Source organism: Vipera berus (assembly GCF_964194415.1).
Source record: "Vipera berus genome assembly, chromosome: 2".
NCBI lineage: Eukaryota > Metazoa > Chordata > Lepidosauria > Squamata > Viperidae > Vipera > Vipera berus.
The window spans coordinates 271,429,273-271,447,064 of record NC_138203.1 but is presented as its reverse complement, the minus strand read 5'-3'; the positions used below and the strand labels follow the sequence as shown (position 1 = coordinate 271,447,064).

The 17,792-nt window shown below is 43.4% G+C and overlaps 1 pseudogene across 1 annotated transcript; it reads right to left on the bottom strand.

The window, feature by feature from the left end:
- Positions 1 to 1,245: 1,245 nt before the first annotated feature.
- Positions 1,246 to 11,927, bottom strand: LOC308663286 (zinc finger protein RFP-like; annotated as a pseudogene). Its single transcript, XR_014028824.1, has 7 exons — positions 11,501 to 11,927; positions 7,969 to 8,064; positions 7,158 to 7,376; positions 6,298 to 6,320; positions 5,051 to 5,169; positions 3,648 to 3,680; positions 1,246 to 2,075 (listed from the first exon to the last, which is right to left on the bottom strand). The product of XR_014028824.1 is annotated as a zinc finger protein RFP-like (transcript).
- Positions 11,928 to 17,792: the final 5,865 nt, after the last annotated feature.

Genomic DNA, 17,792 nt, shown 5'->3' with positions numbered 1-17,792 from the left:
TCTATTCAGGCTTTCCCGCCAAAGCGGTTATAGCCTGGAGCTGTCCAGCCCCCTGCTGTGCTGGCATTTCCGTGTGTGCTTAACAGCATACACTACACTTAGTCACAACGGGGTCTTGGAGGGGCCATGGACACTCCCAAGCCCCTTCCTTTATTTTGCCTTTTCAGCCGTGGCGTCTCATTTATGGAATGCCCTTCCCAGAGACCCTAAATTGGCATCCACAGTGGCATCATTTTGGCACCAGGTAAAGATCTTGCTATGTTGGAAGGAGGGAGGGAAGAAGGAAAGGACCAGATTACTGTGGTACACGGGTGTCAAACTCACCACGTCACGTGAAGTGTCACAACGTATCGCGGCTCTTTGCATTGCCGGCAATGGGGTGGGCGCGGCTTCGGTATGATGAAAGCTGCCCACGGGCCGGCAGTGTCACAACCCTGCTTATAGTACTGCTTAACGGATTTAGGGCCTGGAAATTAGGCCTAATTTACAGAACATTCACATCTAAATCTCTTTTTAATATCTTGTATTTCTGTTGCAGGAAAACTTTCAGTCTAAAAAGATTTAACACTTTATCGTCTAGTGTGTTAAAGAGATGTACTGTATAGCAATATCTATTATCTGATTTTTTTAAAGTCCCTATTCTAGCTAATAAAATAACTGAAATCGTTTCTCTGTATCTTGCTGTAGTATCCTTCTTTACGATAACTGAGCTAATAATTCTGTTCCTAACAATTTTTCTGAGTTGTGATCACCATTCAAAAGCACTTATGTTTGAATTTATCATGGTGGTTAATTTTTATTTCTTCTTCTTTGTCTCTGTTTATCTGATGATAATATTTGACTAGCATTCTTGGACCTGTGGCTATAAATAAAACAAGCTTTAAATCTTCCAGATAAAGACTATGGCAAATTACCATCATAGTACCAAGAAAACTGCTTGGGCACTCTGACAATCAGTCAGAAGCAGTTGTAGGATTTGTCAAAAAAACAGGCTATGAGGCCGTAAAGCTTATAATAGGTCTAATTCTTGCTGAAGCCCTGCTAGGGTTTGTTGGATTATGACAATTATGTGTTATTTAAAAGGAAACAAAAAAGGGGGGTAAAGTAAAAAGAAGGGAAAGATTACAGAATATACCAAATTATGGACACCTACACAATCATTGATTGCAACTAACAGTAAACAAAAAAGTATGATGGTATGGAGAACTGAGGCAGACATTTAAAATCATGATTTACAGGTTTAACTGTAAAGGTACCTTTAATACTGATACACCTGAATACATGATGCTAAAGCCTATAAAGCTCCTAGGACACTTCATTTTTTTTATCCAGACAAATAGAAATGATGATCAGGTTATTCCTTTATAGACTAATTGACTGATTGACACATTCCTTTCATTTACAAGGCCAACTAACGAGAAGAAAATCAGGGTGGCATAGAACACTAAAGGAAAATGTACGTTATTAACAAAAATCTAAGGAGTCTGCTTTAAAGGCGTTCAGGGAATAGGAATTTTTATAGGAATTTTTCTGAAGTTTTGTCTATGGATGTCCCCTCTTTTAGGGGAATGTCATGCAGATGCCATCACACAAATAGAAAGAGGGCAGAAGGGTCTCTCCACACAAGGAAGCGTCCGAAAATGTATAGAGCAGAGCTGCTGTCCTGGCATCAAAAAAGTTCACTTGTCCCCCTTCACAGTTGAGAGAAATGCGGATCCTCATGGGTTCCTCACTCAGGACCAGTTCAGAGTATACTGACGGAGAGATGGCCATGTATGTCCCTTCCCATAACCCAATCTGCCAGTGTCTGGTTTGCAAATCAACATTTGTTACGTTCAATGGCTTGTTGGCAACCCCTACACCCCATCCTGCTACATCTCCTACAATAACTTCCCAAAAATGTCTCCCTGTTGAGAACCTCTGACAGCCAAGGACATAAGGATTATATTCAAATCTCTTCCGGTTTGCGGCAGGATATATTGCTTTAACTGGCTTAACTCCTTTGATGCTGTTTTGATCTTCGGAGATGTCAGGACGGTCCGGATGGGCTATTTCTGGATCCAGAATTACATTCACTGTATGGGGGAAGTGAAGGAAGAACAAGAACATCAGTTGCAGGCTTGGTTTTTTGTCTTGACCCCAGGAGTTCAACCCTATAGCCTCTTTGGCAACTGTAAGACTTGTGGACTTCAACTCCCAGAATTCCCCTGATGGGGCTACTAGTGTCCAGCTACCTGCTCTGCCCCATTTTCTGTAAGCACTTAGCTCTCCCACTGTCTTAGTTCCGTCCTCTGTTCACTGCTGGCCTGTTCAGCATCCCTCTGGCCTCTGGCCTTCTACTCCCACTTACTCAGGTTGCCTTCGCCAACTGTCAGTCCATCTGCCTCCCCTCCAGATGCAACTCAGCTGCACCCACTCAGGATCTGTGGATTAGCTATCCTGCTCTTGGCTCCGCCCCTCAGCTGTTCATCACTTGGCTCCACTGGTAGATTCTGCCAGCCGAGGCTCCTATGTGACTGCCAAGTCTCCAAGCTGGCCAACATTCAGCTGATCGCTCTACAGCTCTGCTGCTCAGCTGTTCATCTCTTGGCTTGGCTGATCTATTCCCCCATCCAAGTCTCCCATGCGGCTGTCACTCAGCTGATCCTCCTCCAGTTCGACCATGCGGACTCAGGAATTCTGGGAATTTAAGTCCATAAGTCTTACAGTTGGCAAGTTTGGAGACCCCTGGCCTAGAACATTTCCAACGCTTCATAGTGCTTCACCTCTTCCAGCAACCCTGCACATCACTCTCTTTAGCTTTCACTTTGCAGATGACAGTAATGGGGTTGAGAGTGAAGAGTGGTTGGCTTTGCTTTCAGTGAGTTCCTGGGAGGGCCAAGGTGGGAACAGGGAATCTACCTGGAGCTTTAATACAGAAGATCAGGCGGAGCAAGAGGCTGCCATGTTTCAACTGTGAACTGGTAGAATGAGAGGAATACCCCAGAGGTGACTTGGGGTACATGATGGAACGTCAGGAACCTTTGCCCTTTTTTCTGCGAGCATCAGGATATCACAGGAACGTACAAAAGGAGAGGCTCTTGCACAGGAAACCTCTGCTTTCATCAATTTGCTGGCTCACCCTAGTGCTCCAACTTTGACCCCAGGTGCTCCACCTTTGACTCTAGGACCTAATTTTTCTGCTCCCAAAGACCAAGTAAAATCAAGAGGATTCTATGTTCCTTGCAGTACCCATCCATATTTTCCCATTTGCCTAGATATTTCCTTCCACACAAAAATTGACTTCAATGATCTAGGTTACATTTACCCGGAGCTTCATAGTCTTTAAGGCAGGGGTCCCCAAACCCCGATCCGTGAACCAGTACCGGGTCGTGGCATGCTAGCAACTGGTCCGCACAAAGAAGCAAAGCCCCATCCGTGGGATGCAGGCAGCACACAAAACCATTCACCCTCCGGTCCGTGGAAAAACCTCTCTCCACGGAACCGGTCCCTGGTGCCCAAAAGGATGGGGACCTCTGCTTTAAGTTATCTAATCCTATACTTTTTTCATTGTTACTTTTCTCTTAACGTTCTCTTATTTCTCTTAACATTACTGGCATCACAGCTTAAAATAGCAAGCGACTGAGATTCTTAAAACTCATATTTACCTTCCTGGAGGTGAAGTCCACTTTCCAGAGTATCTGGGGAAGAAAAGGGAGGGATTCAACATTTCACTGGAAATGAAGCAACAGATACCCTGGTTTCCCTTCCTTGGACTCAAATCAGGAAATCAGGAATAAGAAAAGCCACAAGCCAGAATGTCATAGCTGTTTGTTTATGTATATTCGACCAGATATATATTCTACTATATATTCCATGTACAGGTAGTCCTCAACTTACAACCGCTAATTTAGTGATCATTCAAAGTTACAATGGCACTGAAAAAAGTGACTTATGACCAGTTCTCACACTTAATGATCACTGCAGCAGTCATGTGATCAAAATTCGGGCACTTGGCAACCCTCATGTACTTATGTATTTATAGCTTAACAACCATATGCCCTTGAAAACCACCCGGAGGCTTCAGCTGGTGCAGAATGCGGCTGCATGGGTAGTGATGGGAGCTCCCCAATACTCCCATATAACACCTCTGCTCCATGAGCTGCATTGGTTACCGGTTGCCCTCCGGGTGAGATTTAAGGTGCTGGTACTTACCTTTAAAGCCCTACATGGCTTAGGCCCGGGATACTTGCAGGACCATCTACTACCGGGAACGAATTCCCATCGCCCAGTACGCTCACACAGAGAAGGCCTCTTCAGGGTACCGTCGGCTAGACAATGTCGGCTGGCGAACCCCAGGGGAAGAGCCTTCTCTGTGGGAGCGCCAGCCCTGTGGAATCAGCTCCCCCCTGAGCTTAGGATGGCCCAAGATCTCCGGTCCTTTAGCCGCGGCCTCAAAACACTCCTTTTCCACCTGGCTGACCTGGACTGGCAGGCATTTTAATTATGTTTACAATTTTTAATTTATTTTTAATTTTTAATTTTAATTTATTGCACAGATGACTTTAATTTTATCTTAATTTCTGTTATATGCTATTGTTGTTAGCCGCCCTGAGTCCTTCGGGAGATAGGGCGGGATATAAGTCCCATTAATAAATAAAATAATAAAAATAAATAAATAAAATGATTCACTTAACTGCAGTGATTTTCTCAACAACCTTCGGAAAAGAAAAGGTGTCAGTTTTCAGCTTGGTGCCTCAGTGGCATCCTGCCATCAAAGACTAAGGGGAGAGGGGGCATGGGGAGAACAAATGGACAATAAAGATATACAATATGGGGATGTGATGGGAAATAGGGAGGGGGGATGACAGCTTGACAAAGGCCAGTTTCTGCCAACGCTCAAGGCCACGCATGCTCAGATTGGAATGTGAAGCATCCCAAACACCTCAGCGTTTCTCAAAACACCTGTGTGGCTCTTCATTGGCTGAAGACGAACTGGTCACTGCGGGAGGACTGGGATGAGGGCCTTTGTCATTTTTTCACATGGAAAATTCATTTCTTTTTTTGTTACCTCTCAATTTTTTCATGGCGCTTTTCAGAAGCACGGTGATATCATTGTAGTCCCAGATAGTCCACTTTGGCTCTAGAAGTAAATCCACTGGATTCTCAAATGTTTTCTTTGCCTGGTACCTGGCAGAGCAAAACAACATTGACTAGAAGATGGGTATAACATTCAAATTGATCTTTTATGGGTTAAAAGTAATGCCATGCCATGAAATTTAATAGAGATGAATAGAGTTACATGGAATCCTCTATTTATGATTATTTGTTAGCAACCAACACTTTAATAAGAGACTGGACAGCCATTTGTGTGAAATGGTATAGGGTTTCCTGCTTGAGCAAGGGGTTGGACTAGAAGACCTCCAAGGTCCCTTCCAACTTTTTTTTTAATCCCATTTATATCCCGCCCTTCTCCGAAGACTCAGGGCGGCTTACAATCTAAGAAGCACAAATCAATGTGCTTAGCAATAGCCTTCATTCTATGTATATGCCTGCTTATTAGGGCTTTCGCCCCCCCCCCAAGCAGCATTATTACAAAGTCAGCTTATTGCCCCCAACAATCTGGGTCCTCATTTTACCTACCTGGGAAGGATGGAAGGCTGAGTCAACCTTGAGCCTGGTGGGATGCGAACCTGCACTAATTGCAGGCAGCTGGTGTTACTTAAGGAGGCATTAGCCTACTGCTCCACCAAGGCATTAGCCTACTGCTCCACCAACTTCTTCTTCATCATCATCATCAATATCATCATTATTAGTTGCAACGGCTCTCAAAAAAGTGATTTACAACCCTTTTCGCACCTAACATCTGCCACAATGTCTTCGTAATCACAATTCGGGTGTTTGGCAACTGGTATGTATTTACACTAGTTGTAGCATCCCAGGGTCATATGATTATGTTTCTTTCCAGCTGGGTTGCAACAAGTTGGTGGAAGAATCCAAATTTTCTTAACAACCATATAATCTGCTTAATCAACCACATGATTTAAAAAATATGGCAGAAAAAGGTTGTAAAGTTGGGCGCTGCCACATGATCACTCACTTAATCACCACATTGCATAGCGAAAGAGATTCCAGTCCCCATTGTTGTCGTAAGCCGAGGACTATCTGTACTAGTTGCAAGGGAACCCAAATCAGCAGTGTTATCTATTACAGAGGCAAAGTTTGCAAATCTGGGTTTTGTGCTACTTCCACTTTGTTCTATACTAAAGGGTTGTGTACCGCATATTAAAAAGTGTTGTAGAAGGAGCTGGAGCTTACTTCTTCAAGATGCTTCCAATGTCCTAAAAAAAGAGAGACAAATCACTGAAAGGAGCCATTTCCTATGCAGAAAATAAAATTCATATATTCATAAAATAAATGAGGGAAACCAATGTACAACCAGACGCTAACAAAAATATACTTCCATTTTTATTTAAAAGAATCCCACTGCTCTTTTTTCCCCAGCAGTTCACCTATTTTAGAGAGGTATTGTTTATTTTTATTTTCTTGTGTTTGAAGAATTATACCCTGGTTGAATCCGACCCAATTATAAAGATTGTAGAATATAGATAAATAAATAATAAAACATCATAGCAAAAAGAAACAAAAAACGTTTGAAAAAGAAAACAATGCATCAATAGGATACAAAAATTCCCTACATTTAGTTATGCTTCTGGAATCAAGGCACTTTGGAAAATCCAAGTGGTTTTAACTTTGTAGAAGGCCATCAATTTTGGGGTTCTCTTTGTCCTGGAGATTAAGGGGAAGGGAGACCCCTAAAAGAACACCCACCATCAAGTCCTTTTATAGGTAATAGGATCCCTCAGCAGGCACTCTTAAAACCATTAAGGCCACTGACCAGCACTTTGAATTCTTCCTTTTCACATGGCCTGCTTTTTCTGAATTAAATATTAACCATTGCAGGTAGTCCTCGACTTTCAACAGTTCATTTAGTGACCATTGAAAGTTGCAATGCCACTGGAAAAACCTGACTTTTTCCCACTTACAACTGCTGCAGCATCCCCTCGGTCACATAATCAAAATTCAGCCGCTTGGCAACTGATGGTGTTTTTGATGGTTGCACGTTCCCAAGGTCCCTTCCAGCCCTGTGACTCTATGATCTCAGTTTCCTGCCTGACCTGTAAGAGTTTGCTGCCTGGCTGCTGATGCTTCTCCTCTATCTCCTGGATGAGATCGTCAAGAGAGCACAGTTCGGCCAAACCCTTCTCCTTTATCACCAGAATCTCCTTCTCCGTCTCTTCCATCCTAGACAACAGAAGCTTCTCCTGTCTTTTTAACCAGCGTTGTAGTTCTCTGAATTCAGCCACTGCATTTTTTTTCTCTTTTTTGATGAGGTCCTAGAACAAGAAGACAGAAAAAACAAAAGGCATATTTTTATTTTATTTTAAATATTTCTGTTAATTATGGTTATTGTTATAATAACTAAACTGATTCCCTGAAGAGTCCAGAAACGAGATGGGAGAATTTCCTAGGGAGAAAAAAATATCTCTTGACATCAACAGACATAAAGGGAAAGGTTTCTAAAAACCAAAAAAAAGGCTCAGGTTAAATGATCTCTCATGAAAATTTTCTTTGGGAGATCAGCGATTCCATAAAAGTAGACAGAAAAATGCTTTGATTTCACAATTTTTTTCAGTAAGATGAAATATGGTTTGCATTAATTTATTATGCAAACCAAACCCATTGTATAAAATATGGCTCATAGGTGCCCTTAACAAACCTGCGACTCATTCAGCCAATGGTGACATCCCAGTCAAAGATATAGTCCCCAGCTTAACAACAGGTTCTGTGCCCGAACACTGTCTTTAACTAGAATTTCATTTAAGTCAGAACTTCTACTTACAAACAGGCTGCCTATTATTAAAGATAGCAGACAATGTTCTCCTTCCTATTAACTCAGAAGCTCCTCACTCTTGGATCAATACTTACAAGCATCTCCTGCACTGTTTGCTCTGTTTGGGTTTTGTATGTAGCTATTTTTTCTTTCTCCTCCTTCCGAGCCTTCAGGCAATCCCCAACCTTGATCTGAAAAGAAAATACAAGTTTTGAGGGTTTTTTCTGTAAAGAACTACATCTGAGGGAAGACCTAGTTAGGAGATATATACAGCCGTTATAAATACATGGCAGTTTCCAGGCATCCGAATTTTGAACAGTCACTTTGAACAGTCACTAAATGAATGGTTCTAAGTCGAGGAATACTTGTAATGGTGACTTCTGGTGAAAAGATGGACAGCTGAGAACACGCCCAGGGAAGGATCCCTGAAGCATCTTTCCCTGGACTGTAGCTTTTTCAACTACCAACAGAAGAAACCGGCATTCCTTTAGTTTAAATCACCCCTATGGGTTAGGGAAAGTCCTAGAATTATCCCATAAGATCCTCTGATACAGCAAAGGTCTGCAAGTAGCCTCAGGAGCTTTGCTTCAAAGCAGTCTGTGTGCCAAAAGCTGGGGGAGCACTGCAATCAGCTTGTTGTTGAAGCAGCAGCCATTTTGGAATTTATTTTTCAAACAGGCAGTGTTGTGCCTTTCATTTCCTAATCATTTTTAAGCACTTTTAATGTTTACTAAGCTAAAAGAGGCTCTCTTTAGCCATAGCCTATTATTCTTTTTTGAAGATCTGCCCCATTTTAGAGGTTTCTTCACTGTCAAACAAGGAAGAAGACTGCTGAAGGCAAGCTAAAATAAGGAAGTGTGGAATATCTTTTTTAAAAGAATAGTTGATGGAGAAATATTTAAGGGTAGAAAGCTGTGGTTTTAGTTTATTATTTTTACTAATTTGTAGCTTGGTCTGCTTTGCTGTGGGTGGCTAAAACTTTCTGATTTTTATGATTTCTGACTGGAAAGCAATTCTTAAGTGACTTTAAAAATGCTACTCTTTGACAAAAGAGGAAGTTAAGAAGATGGAGGAGCAAAGTATTAGAGATGTATTTGAAAAATCTTTAAATAAAATCCATCAGTTCATAGATCGACTATGCTCCAAAGATGTTTAAACAAACTTCTCAAACTACATCAGAGATATAAATTTGTGTAGAAAGTTAAAAAAAAAAACCACTGAAGCAATTGCACAAGTAGCTGACAATGCAGAGGAGTCAATTGCAATTTTGGAATATAAACCTGACACCAATTTTTATTATGATAGTTTAAATATAAACCTCCCATCACAATTAAAATAAGGGCTCCAAGAAAATCTGCAACTTTTAAAAGAACAAGTTTGGGACTTGTTTCTCATGGACATTAACAAGATTGAGAAATCCTTGAGAAAAAGAGAATCTGGACAGACTCGAACACTGGGCACTAACTAACAAAATGAAATTCAATGGTGAAAAAAGTAAGGTTCTACATTTAGGCAGGAAAAATCAAATGTACAAGTATGGTATAGGTGGTACCTTGCTCAATAGTAGTAACTGTGAGAGGGATCTTGGAGTCCTAGTAGACAATCACTTCAATATGAGCCAGCAGTGTGCTGCAGCTGCCAAAAAAGCCAACACAGTGCTAGGCTGCATTAACAGAGGGATAGAATCAAGATCACGTGAAGTACTAATACCACTTTACAATGCTTTGGTAGGGCCACACCTGGAATACTGCATCCAGTTTTGGGCACCACGATGTAAAAAAGATGTTGAGACTCTAGAAAGGGTACAGAGAAGAGCAACAAAGATGATTGTGGGACTGGAGCTAAAACATATAGGGAACAGCTGCTGGAATTGGGTATATGTAGTTTAACGAAGAGAAGGGTGAGGGGTGACATGAAAGCAGTGCTCCAATATCTCAGGGGCTGCCACAAAGAAGAGGGAGTCAAGCTAATCTCCAAAGCACCTGATAGCAGGACAAGAAGCAACAGATGGAAACTAGTCAGCAACCTAGAACTAAGGAGAAACTTCCTGACAGTTAGAACAACTAACCAGTGGAACAACCTGCCTCCAGAAGTGGTGAATGCTCCAACACTGGAAGTTTTTAAGAAGACACTCGACAGCCATTTGCCTGAAATGGTATAGGGTTTCCTGCCTGAGCAGGGGGTTGGACTAGATGACCTCCAAGGTCCCTTCCAACATCATCATCACCATCATCATCATCATCATTATTATTATTATTTGACAAACATTTCAGAGAAGAAAAATATTTCATTCTATGAAGACAAGCTGGAAGGAATGACTTGAACTTAATGAGTCAATTGGAATTAGGATGGATTTTTATTGGTCTGATAGTTGTACCTGAAAGAGTGTCTTAATCTAAAGTTTGAAAATGTATTTTTTTCCTTTATATATAATGTTCAAGTAATTCCTAAAGTTTGTAAAATATTATTAAAATGAATTTGAAAGTATCTTAAGAGAAAGTTAGAGAAAAAGATCTATTAGCCTAAAGAAACTTTAGAGTTTTAAAAAGGATGTTTACAGGAATATTTACATTCTATGAGGGTAAACTGGAGGGAGTGATCTAAATTTAATGAGTTAATTGGAGTTAGTTGGAAATGTATTGGTCTGAAACTGAACTTTAAAGTACACGTTAAGATGGAATTTTTAAAAAGATGTATTAGAAAGCTTTGATTTTAGAAACATTTTAAATAAAAGTTTAGTGCTTTAAAATGGCTGAAAAAGTATTTTTCCCTTTAAACAATCTGAAAGATTACAGTGAATTTTTAAAATATAAATGGTGATCGTTATTAAGTGCAAATAGAAATACATATTATTTCCACAGCAAGGAAGATAAAGCAGAAATGGTTAAATTGATTGTATTATTCAAAGAGGAGGATATACTTAATTATGTTTTTAATTTGGGTATCACTTCTGGATTTTGTGCTTGTGATGAAAAAAATGAATGACTTTGGTTTTGCTGATTAAATAAATTTGTTGTTATAGAAATAACTAGTTATAATGTGAAAAAGTAAAAAGTTGAGGCTTAAACGTTGTTATTTTGTATTGTGCTAAAAAGACGGAAGTCAACGTTTTTTTTCTTTCTTCCGTTGCATCTCACATTTTCTTTCCCCGTCTTTTTCCTTCCATTATTTTCCTATTTTTATTTTATTGTTTTATCAATGTGAACGGACCTTATTGTGCTTACGATTTTATGATGCTTAAGCTTGATATTAGTATTTTGTAGCTATTTTATATAATTTTTTACATGCAAGCAGTTTTCTAGATAGAAGAAGCGTTTTATGTATACTGAGAAAGTAAATGTCTCATGCTAAATATACAGGAGACTGCTTACAAGAAAGGAGCAAGGTAAGGTTCAGTGGTCCGAGAAATAGGGAGAGGGGAAGGTGAGTTAGCCTGAATTGATGTAGATGAGCCATCACCTTGGGATTTGTTTTCCTGTGCTTCCTTGCTCCTGGTACAGAGACTTGAATCTCTTTATTCTGAAGAGGTATACAAAGTGGAAGAAGTCTCTTCTGGGTGTGCTCCAAACGTAACTAGTGCTGGCACTGGATGGCCCTCCGCAGGGATTCCTACTGACTGATTCCTACCTGGTACTCCTGGAAAGCCTCCTCCGCAGGGATCACCGAGTGGCCCCTGTGCTTTTTGGATCGGTCGCAGACCACGCAGATGAGGGTCTCGTGATCCTTACAAAAGAGCTTGAGGGGTTCCCGGTGCTTCGGGCAGACGTTCCCTCCTTCCTCGCCCCAAGGACCTTCGCATCGCCTGGCCATTTCCACCAGCCGCGCCAGCTGCCTGTTGGGGAGGACGTTGCGGGGCCCGAATGTCTGTCTGCACTGGGGGCAGGAAGCCTCCGATTCCGACGTCCCCCAACTGCGGGTCAGGCAGCCCCGGCAGAAGTTGTGGCCGCACTCCGGGATGAGCACGGGGTCCTGGAAATAATCCAGGCAGATGGAGCAGGTGGCTTCTTCCAGCAAATACTGCAAGGGAGCTTCGGCTGCTGCCATCGCTGTCTCTCCCGCCGAGAGAAGGAAAAAGAAAGTTAGTTTTGCATCTTTTCCTACGAATCAGATGACCGCCTTTGGGCTGTGCCTAGACGGGAAATCGAGACGAATTATTGTTGGTGCTGCGGTCGGCTTCGCTGACTTCTTAAAGGATAAAGAGAGTATTTTTTTTAAAAAAACAAATAGGGAAGAAGACTCCCGATCAATTATTATTGGCCCAATCAGCTCGTTAAAGGGAAAAAATTTCTTTTAAAAACTGGGGAGAAGCAAACATGCACGGGACGATCCCCGATCAAGTACAATTGATCCCAGCATCCTGTTAAAGGATGGCGGGAGGAGGGGGGGGTTTAAAACACTGGAAGTTTTTAAGAAGAGACTGGACAGCCATTTGTCTGAAATGGTATAGGGTTTCCTGCCTTAGCAGGGGATTGGACTAGATGACCTCCAAGGTCCCTTCCAACTACTACTACTACTTCTTCTTCTTCTTCTTCTTCTTCTTCTTATTATTATTATTATTATTATTATTATTATTATTATTATTATTATTATTATTAAAAAAAACGAGGAGAAGGAAATATTCTTGGGGTGGACCCGGACAATTATTGCTCCAAGCATCCTGCTAAAGGAAAATATATTGGAAAAAACCTGGGGAGAAAGAAACATCCAATGGAACGGACCCCCTATCAATTAGAATTGATCCCAGCATCCTGTTAAATGGGGGGGGGGGAGTTTTTAAAAACTAGGGAGAAACAAACATTCTTGGGACTGCCTCTTCCCCCCCCCAAATCAATTATTGATCCAAGCACTCTGCTAAATCAGAGGTGGGGAACCATGGCCCCTTTATGACTTGGGGCCTTCTGCTCCCAGAACTCCTGAACCAGCATGGCTGGATGAAAATGTTCAAGTTAGACTAATGAAGTCTCTTAAGGCAAAAAAGATGGATAGAAAGAGTAATTAGTAGTCTCAGGCCAATCTAAGACGGGGGTCCCATGGGGTGAGAGGAACCTGGTGGGCGGAGAACATCTTATAGGCCCTTTGTTCAAGGGCTTTTGGGAGAGGCTTCCTTAGGCATAACGGGGTCCCCCCCCCAAGGGAACATAGACACTCCCAAGCCCTTTCCTTTATTTTGCCTTTTCAGCCGTGGCATCTCATTTATGGAATGCCTTTCCTAGAGACCCTAAATTAGCACCCACAGTGGCATCATTTTGGCATCAGGTAAAGATCTTTCTGTGTTGGAGGGAGGGAGGAAAAAAGGAAGATGACTGCGACTATTGTACTACTACTACTAAACAGATTTACATCTTGGAAGCTAGGCCTAATTTACAGAGCATTCACATCTAAATCTCTTTTTAATATCCCATATTTCTATTGCAGGAAAACCTTCAATCTAGGAAGATTTAACATTTTGTCATCAAATGTGTTAAAAGAAAGTACTGTATAGCAAAATCCCATTATCTATTTCTTTAAAGTCCGGATTCTAGTTAGTAAAGTCACTGAGAACATTTCTCTATATCTTGCTGTAGCATCTTTTTTTACACTAATCGACACTGTGAGCTAATAATTTGGTTCCTAACTAAATGTTAAGGCTGGGCTGAAAATAGGATGATTTTTTTTATTAGCAGGTCAATTCATCACAATCTACATAAAAAGAATTAAATTCTTTTAGTTGGCTTCACCATTTAAAAGCACTATGTTTGATTGTAGTCTGATAGTTTATTTTTATTTCCCCCTTTTTGTCTCCGTTTATGTGATTAAAATATTTAACTAGCCTTCTTGGACCTGTAGCTATTAATAAAAGAAACTTTTATTTCAGATGAACACCATGGCAAGTCACTATCATGGTACCAAAAGAAATTGCATGGGCATGTTCATGGTATGACCAGGATTCAATTCAATTCAGCAGAGTTTATTTTTTTTATACTTCTGCAACCCCATTCAGTGATTTGTAAGTGGTCCTGTGAGAGAGCTTATTTCATTTTCAAGAAATTATTAATATCATTTGATTAAATTATTACTAATATTATTAAACATCCATGTAAAAAGAGATGTCTCTCAGTACAAACAAAACTCCTATTTAAAATGCACCCATCACCACCACCAGGGCACAATTTAAGCACTATCAAAATTACAAATGAAAACCTCAAACAGTTAAAATTACTGTTATTGTTTTACTGCCATAAAAGCCATGAAATCCATAGCTACCATGATCTATTTATAGCCAGGGTAAAAAAAAAAATAACCCATGAACGATACTATCTTAGTCCTCTAAATCTGACGCCTATAAGAATATCCAGAGCTGTGGCCCTTATTGAAAATGCCACAAAGAAATGGGTGCATTGCAACCTAAGGCAGGATGAAATTGATTGCAGACCCTGAAAACCCCTGAGCTCGTACCTCCCATTCAACAGGTCTTTTCCTCTCTTGCAATCATGCTTACAAACCTAGGTAACCTTACTTGAACTGAGTTTGGCTGGGCAAAGCAAACTAGGCTTGTTTAGAGCTGCTATGGGTTGGCAAAGGCTGGGTGTCAAGTCCTTCAACTTTGCAGGCCTAATTTTCCAAGACAAACTCTGGGTTGGTGATTGAGTTCCCCAAACTTATAGTTTTGGGTGACTTCAATCTACCATCCCTGGGAGGATCATCTGAGTTAGCTCGGGAGTTCATGGCTTCCATGACGGCCATGGACCTGACGCAAGTAATTTCTGGACCAACTCATGTGGGAGGCCACACCCTTGACCTGATTTTCTTATCTGGACGGTGGTTAGATGATCTTGGTGGGGGCTCCCCAATTGTTATGCCCCTGTCATGGACCGATCATCATCTCCTGCGGCTGGTCTTCCGTTTTGCCACTCCCCACCGTGGGTGGGTGGAACCAACTAGATGGTACCGCCCCAGGTGCTTAATGGACCCTGAGAGGTTCCAGGCAGCGCTGGGATCCCCACCTGCCTCCTTCGCTCACAACTCGGCGGATGCCTTAGTGGAACCTGGGAAAGGGCAGCCACGGAGGCTCTCAACCGAGTTGTACCCTTGCGGCCCCTGACCCGGTGCAGATCCCATCGAGCTCCATGGTTTTCCGCGGAGCTTTGGGAGATGAAGCGTCGGAGACGGGGCCTAGAGAGCTGTTGGAGATCCAGCCGATCCGAATCCGACCGATTGCGACTAAGAACCTACATTAGGTCTTATCTCGCTGCAATAAGGGTGGCGAGGTCTAATCACTTCGCTACCCTTATCGCGTCCGCAGATAATCGCCCGGCTGCCCTGTTTACGGTGACCCGCTCCCTCCTTAATCAGGAGGTGAGGGAGGAACCCTTGCAGGGTCGTGCCGAGGAGTTTAACCAACATCTGTCGGACAAAATCGCTTGGATTCGGACCGGTTTGGACTCCAACTGGGCAGAGTCTGACGATCAGGACACGGGTGGTCTTGTCAATATTATCTGGGAGGAGTTTGTTTCTGTGACTCTGGAGGAAGTGGACAGGATTATGGGGCGGCTGAGCTCCACCACATGTTTATTGGACCCGTGCCCTTCCTGGCTGGTTTATGCGGCCCGGGAGGGGACACGAGGCTGGTTCCAGGCGGTTATATCTGCCTCTTTGAGTGAGGGTAGTTTTCCCACCGTCTTGAAAGAGCCGGTGGTGAGACCTCTCCTCAAGAAGCCTGCCTTGGACCCAGCTGTGTTGAATAACTTTCGTCCGGTCTCCAACCTTCGCTTTCTTGCGAAGGTCGTTGAGAGTGTGGTGGCGCATCAGCTCCCTCTGGTCCTGGATGAAGCGGATTATCTAGACCCGTACCAATCGGGTTTCAGGCCCGGGCACAGCACGGAGACGGCATTGGTCGCTCTGGTGAATGATCTCTGGAGGGCTCGGGACAGGGGACATTCCTCTGTCCTAGACCTCTCAGCGGCGTTCGATACCATCGACCATGGTATCCTGCTGCGGCGTCTCAGGGGATTGCGAGTGGGAGGCACGGTTTTGCAGTGGTTCTCCTCCTATCTCCTGGGACGCTCGCAGTCGGTGTTGGCAGGGGGGCAGAGGTCGACCTCGAGGTCTCTCGTTTGTGGAGTTCCTCAGGGGTCGGTCCTCTTGCCTCTCCTGTTCAACATCTATATGAAACCGCTGGGTGAGATCATTCGTGGTTTTGGAGTTGGGTATCATCAGTACGCCGATGATACCCAGCTTTTCATTTCGACCCCAAACCACCCCAGTGATGCCCTCAACATGATGTCCCGTTGCCTGGAGGCGGTTCGGGTCTGGATGGGGAGGAACAGACTTCAACTCAACCCCGACAAGACTGAGTGGCTGTGCATACTGGCATCCTGGGATATTCAGAACATTCCATCTCTTTCCATGGGGGGTGAGCTATTACCCCCCCCCCCGTAGATAGGGCTCGCAACTTGGGAGTCCTTCTAGATTCATGGCTCACTTTGGAAGACCATATAGTAGCTGTGACTAGGGGGGCCTTCGCCCATGTTCGCCTGGTGCGCCAGTTGCGGCCCTATCTAGACCGGGATGCTTTATGTACGGTCACTCATGCGCTCGTGACCTCTCGTCTGGACTACTGCAACGCTCTCTACATGGGGCTGCCCTTGAGGACCACTCGGAGGCTCCAACTGGTACAGAATGCAGCCGCGAGAGTTGTGTTGGGAGTTTCCCGATACTCCCATGTCACACCTCTGCTCCGTGAGCTGCATTGGTTACCAGTTGTCTTCCGGGTGAGATTCAAGGTACTGGTAATGGTGTTTAAGGCCCTACATGGCATGGGTCCGGAGTACCTCAGGGGGCACCTGCTGCCGGCATCAACTTCCCTCCGCCCTGTTCGTTCCCACAGAGAGGGCCTCCTCAGGGTGCCACCGGTCAGAGAATGTCGACTGGTGGCCCCCAGGGGGAGATCCTTCTCTGTGGGCGCCCCGGAGCTATGGAACCAGTTACCGGTTGAGCTCCGGACGGCGCCCGATCTTCGCTCCTTTCGCCGCGATCTAAAAACATACTTGTTCGAGCAAGCCGGCCTTAACTTTTGTATTTTTGTATTTTTTATATATTTGCCCTGTTCACCGCCCTGAGTCCTTCGGGAGAAGGGCGGTATATAAATAAAAAAAAAACTTGCTGCCCAGCTGCCTCTAAAATTCACTTTTGGCTTCCCCATAGCTCCACCCACATTTCCTCCTTCCCTCCTCCCCCCATAAAAAAGGGGAGGATTCTTCCATTGCTAGCCAATCTCATCTCCCCATTGATTCTCACAGACCCCTCTTTCAAAGGCCCTGCTCCCCAAAAATGGGGAGATGCTGCAAAGCAGGAAAAACTGTAGTGGGAACCAACAAAGGCCTCAGGGATCGAAGCCCCGCCCCTTATTTACATATGGGTAGAAGGCAGGTCTGGCTGCCATCTTGACTTTGTTGACCTGCCTTGGGATACCCTTGCTGTAGTCTCCATCCCTTTGAGAGTTTGCTAGATCAGTGGCTCTAAATTTGGCGTCTATGGAAGTCAAATAAGTAAGCATTTGTTACATTCCTTGTTTTCAATTTATATAGACATTAAAAATGTCTTATGATACATTTTCATACTTACAACCATTGCAGCATCCCCTTGATTACTTGATCAAAATTACTTGATCAAAATGGGGGGTGAGCTCTTACCCCCCGTGGATAGGGCTCGCAACTTGGGAGTCCTCCTAGATTCACGGCTTACCTTGGAAGATCATATAGTGGCCGTGACTAGGGGGGCTTTCGCCCAGGTTCGCCTGGTGCGCCAGTTGCGGCCCTATCTGAACCGGGATGCCCTGTGTACGGTCACTCATGCGCTCGTGACCTCTCGCCTTGACTACTGTAATGCTCTCTACATGGGGCTTCCCTTGAAGACCACTCGGAGGCTCCAACTGGTACAG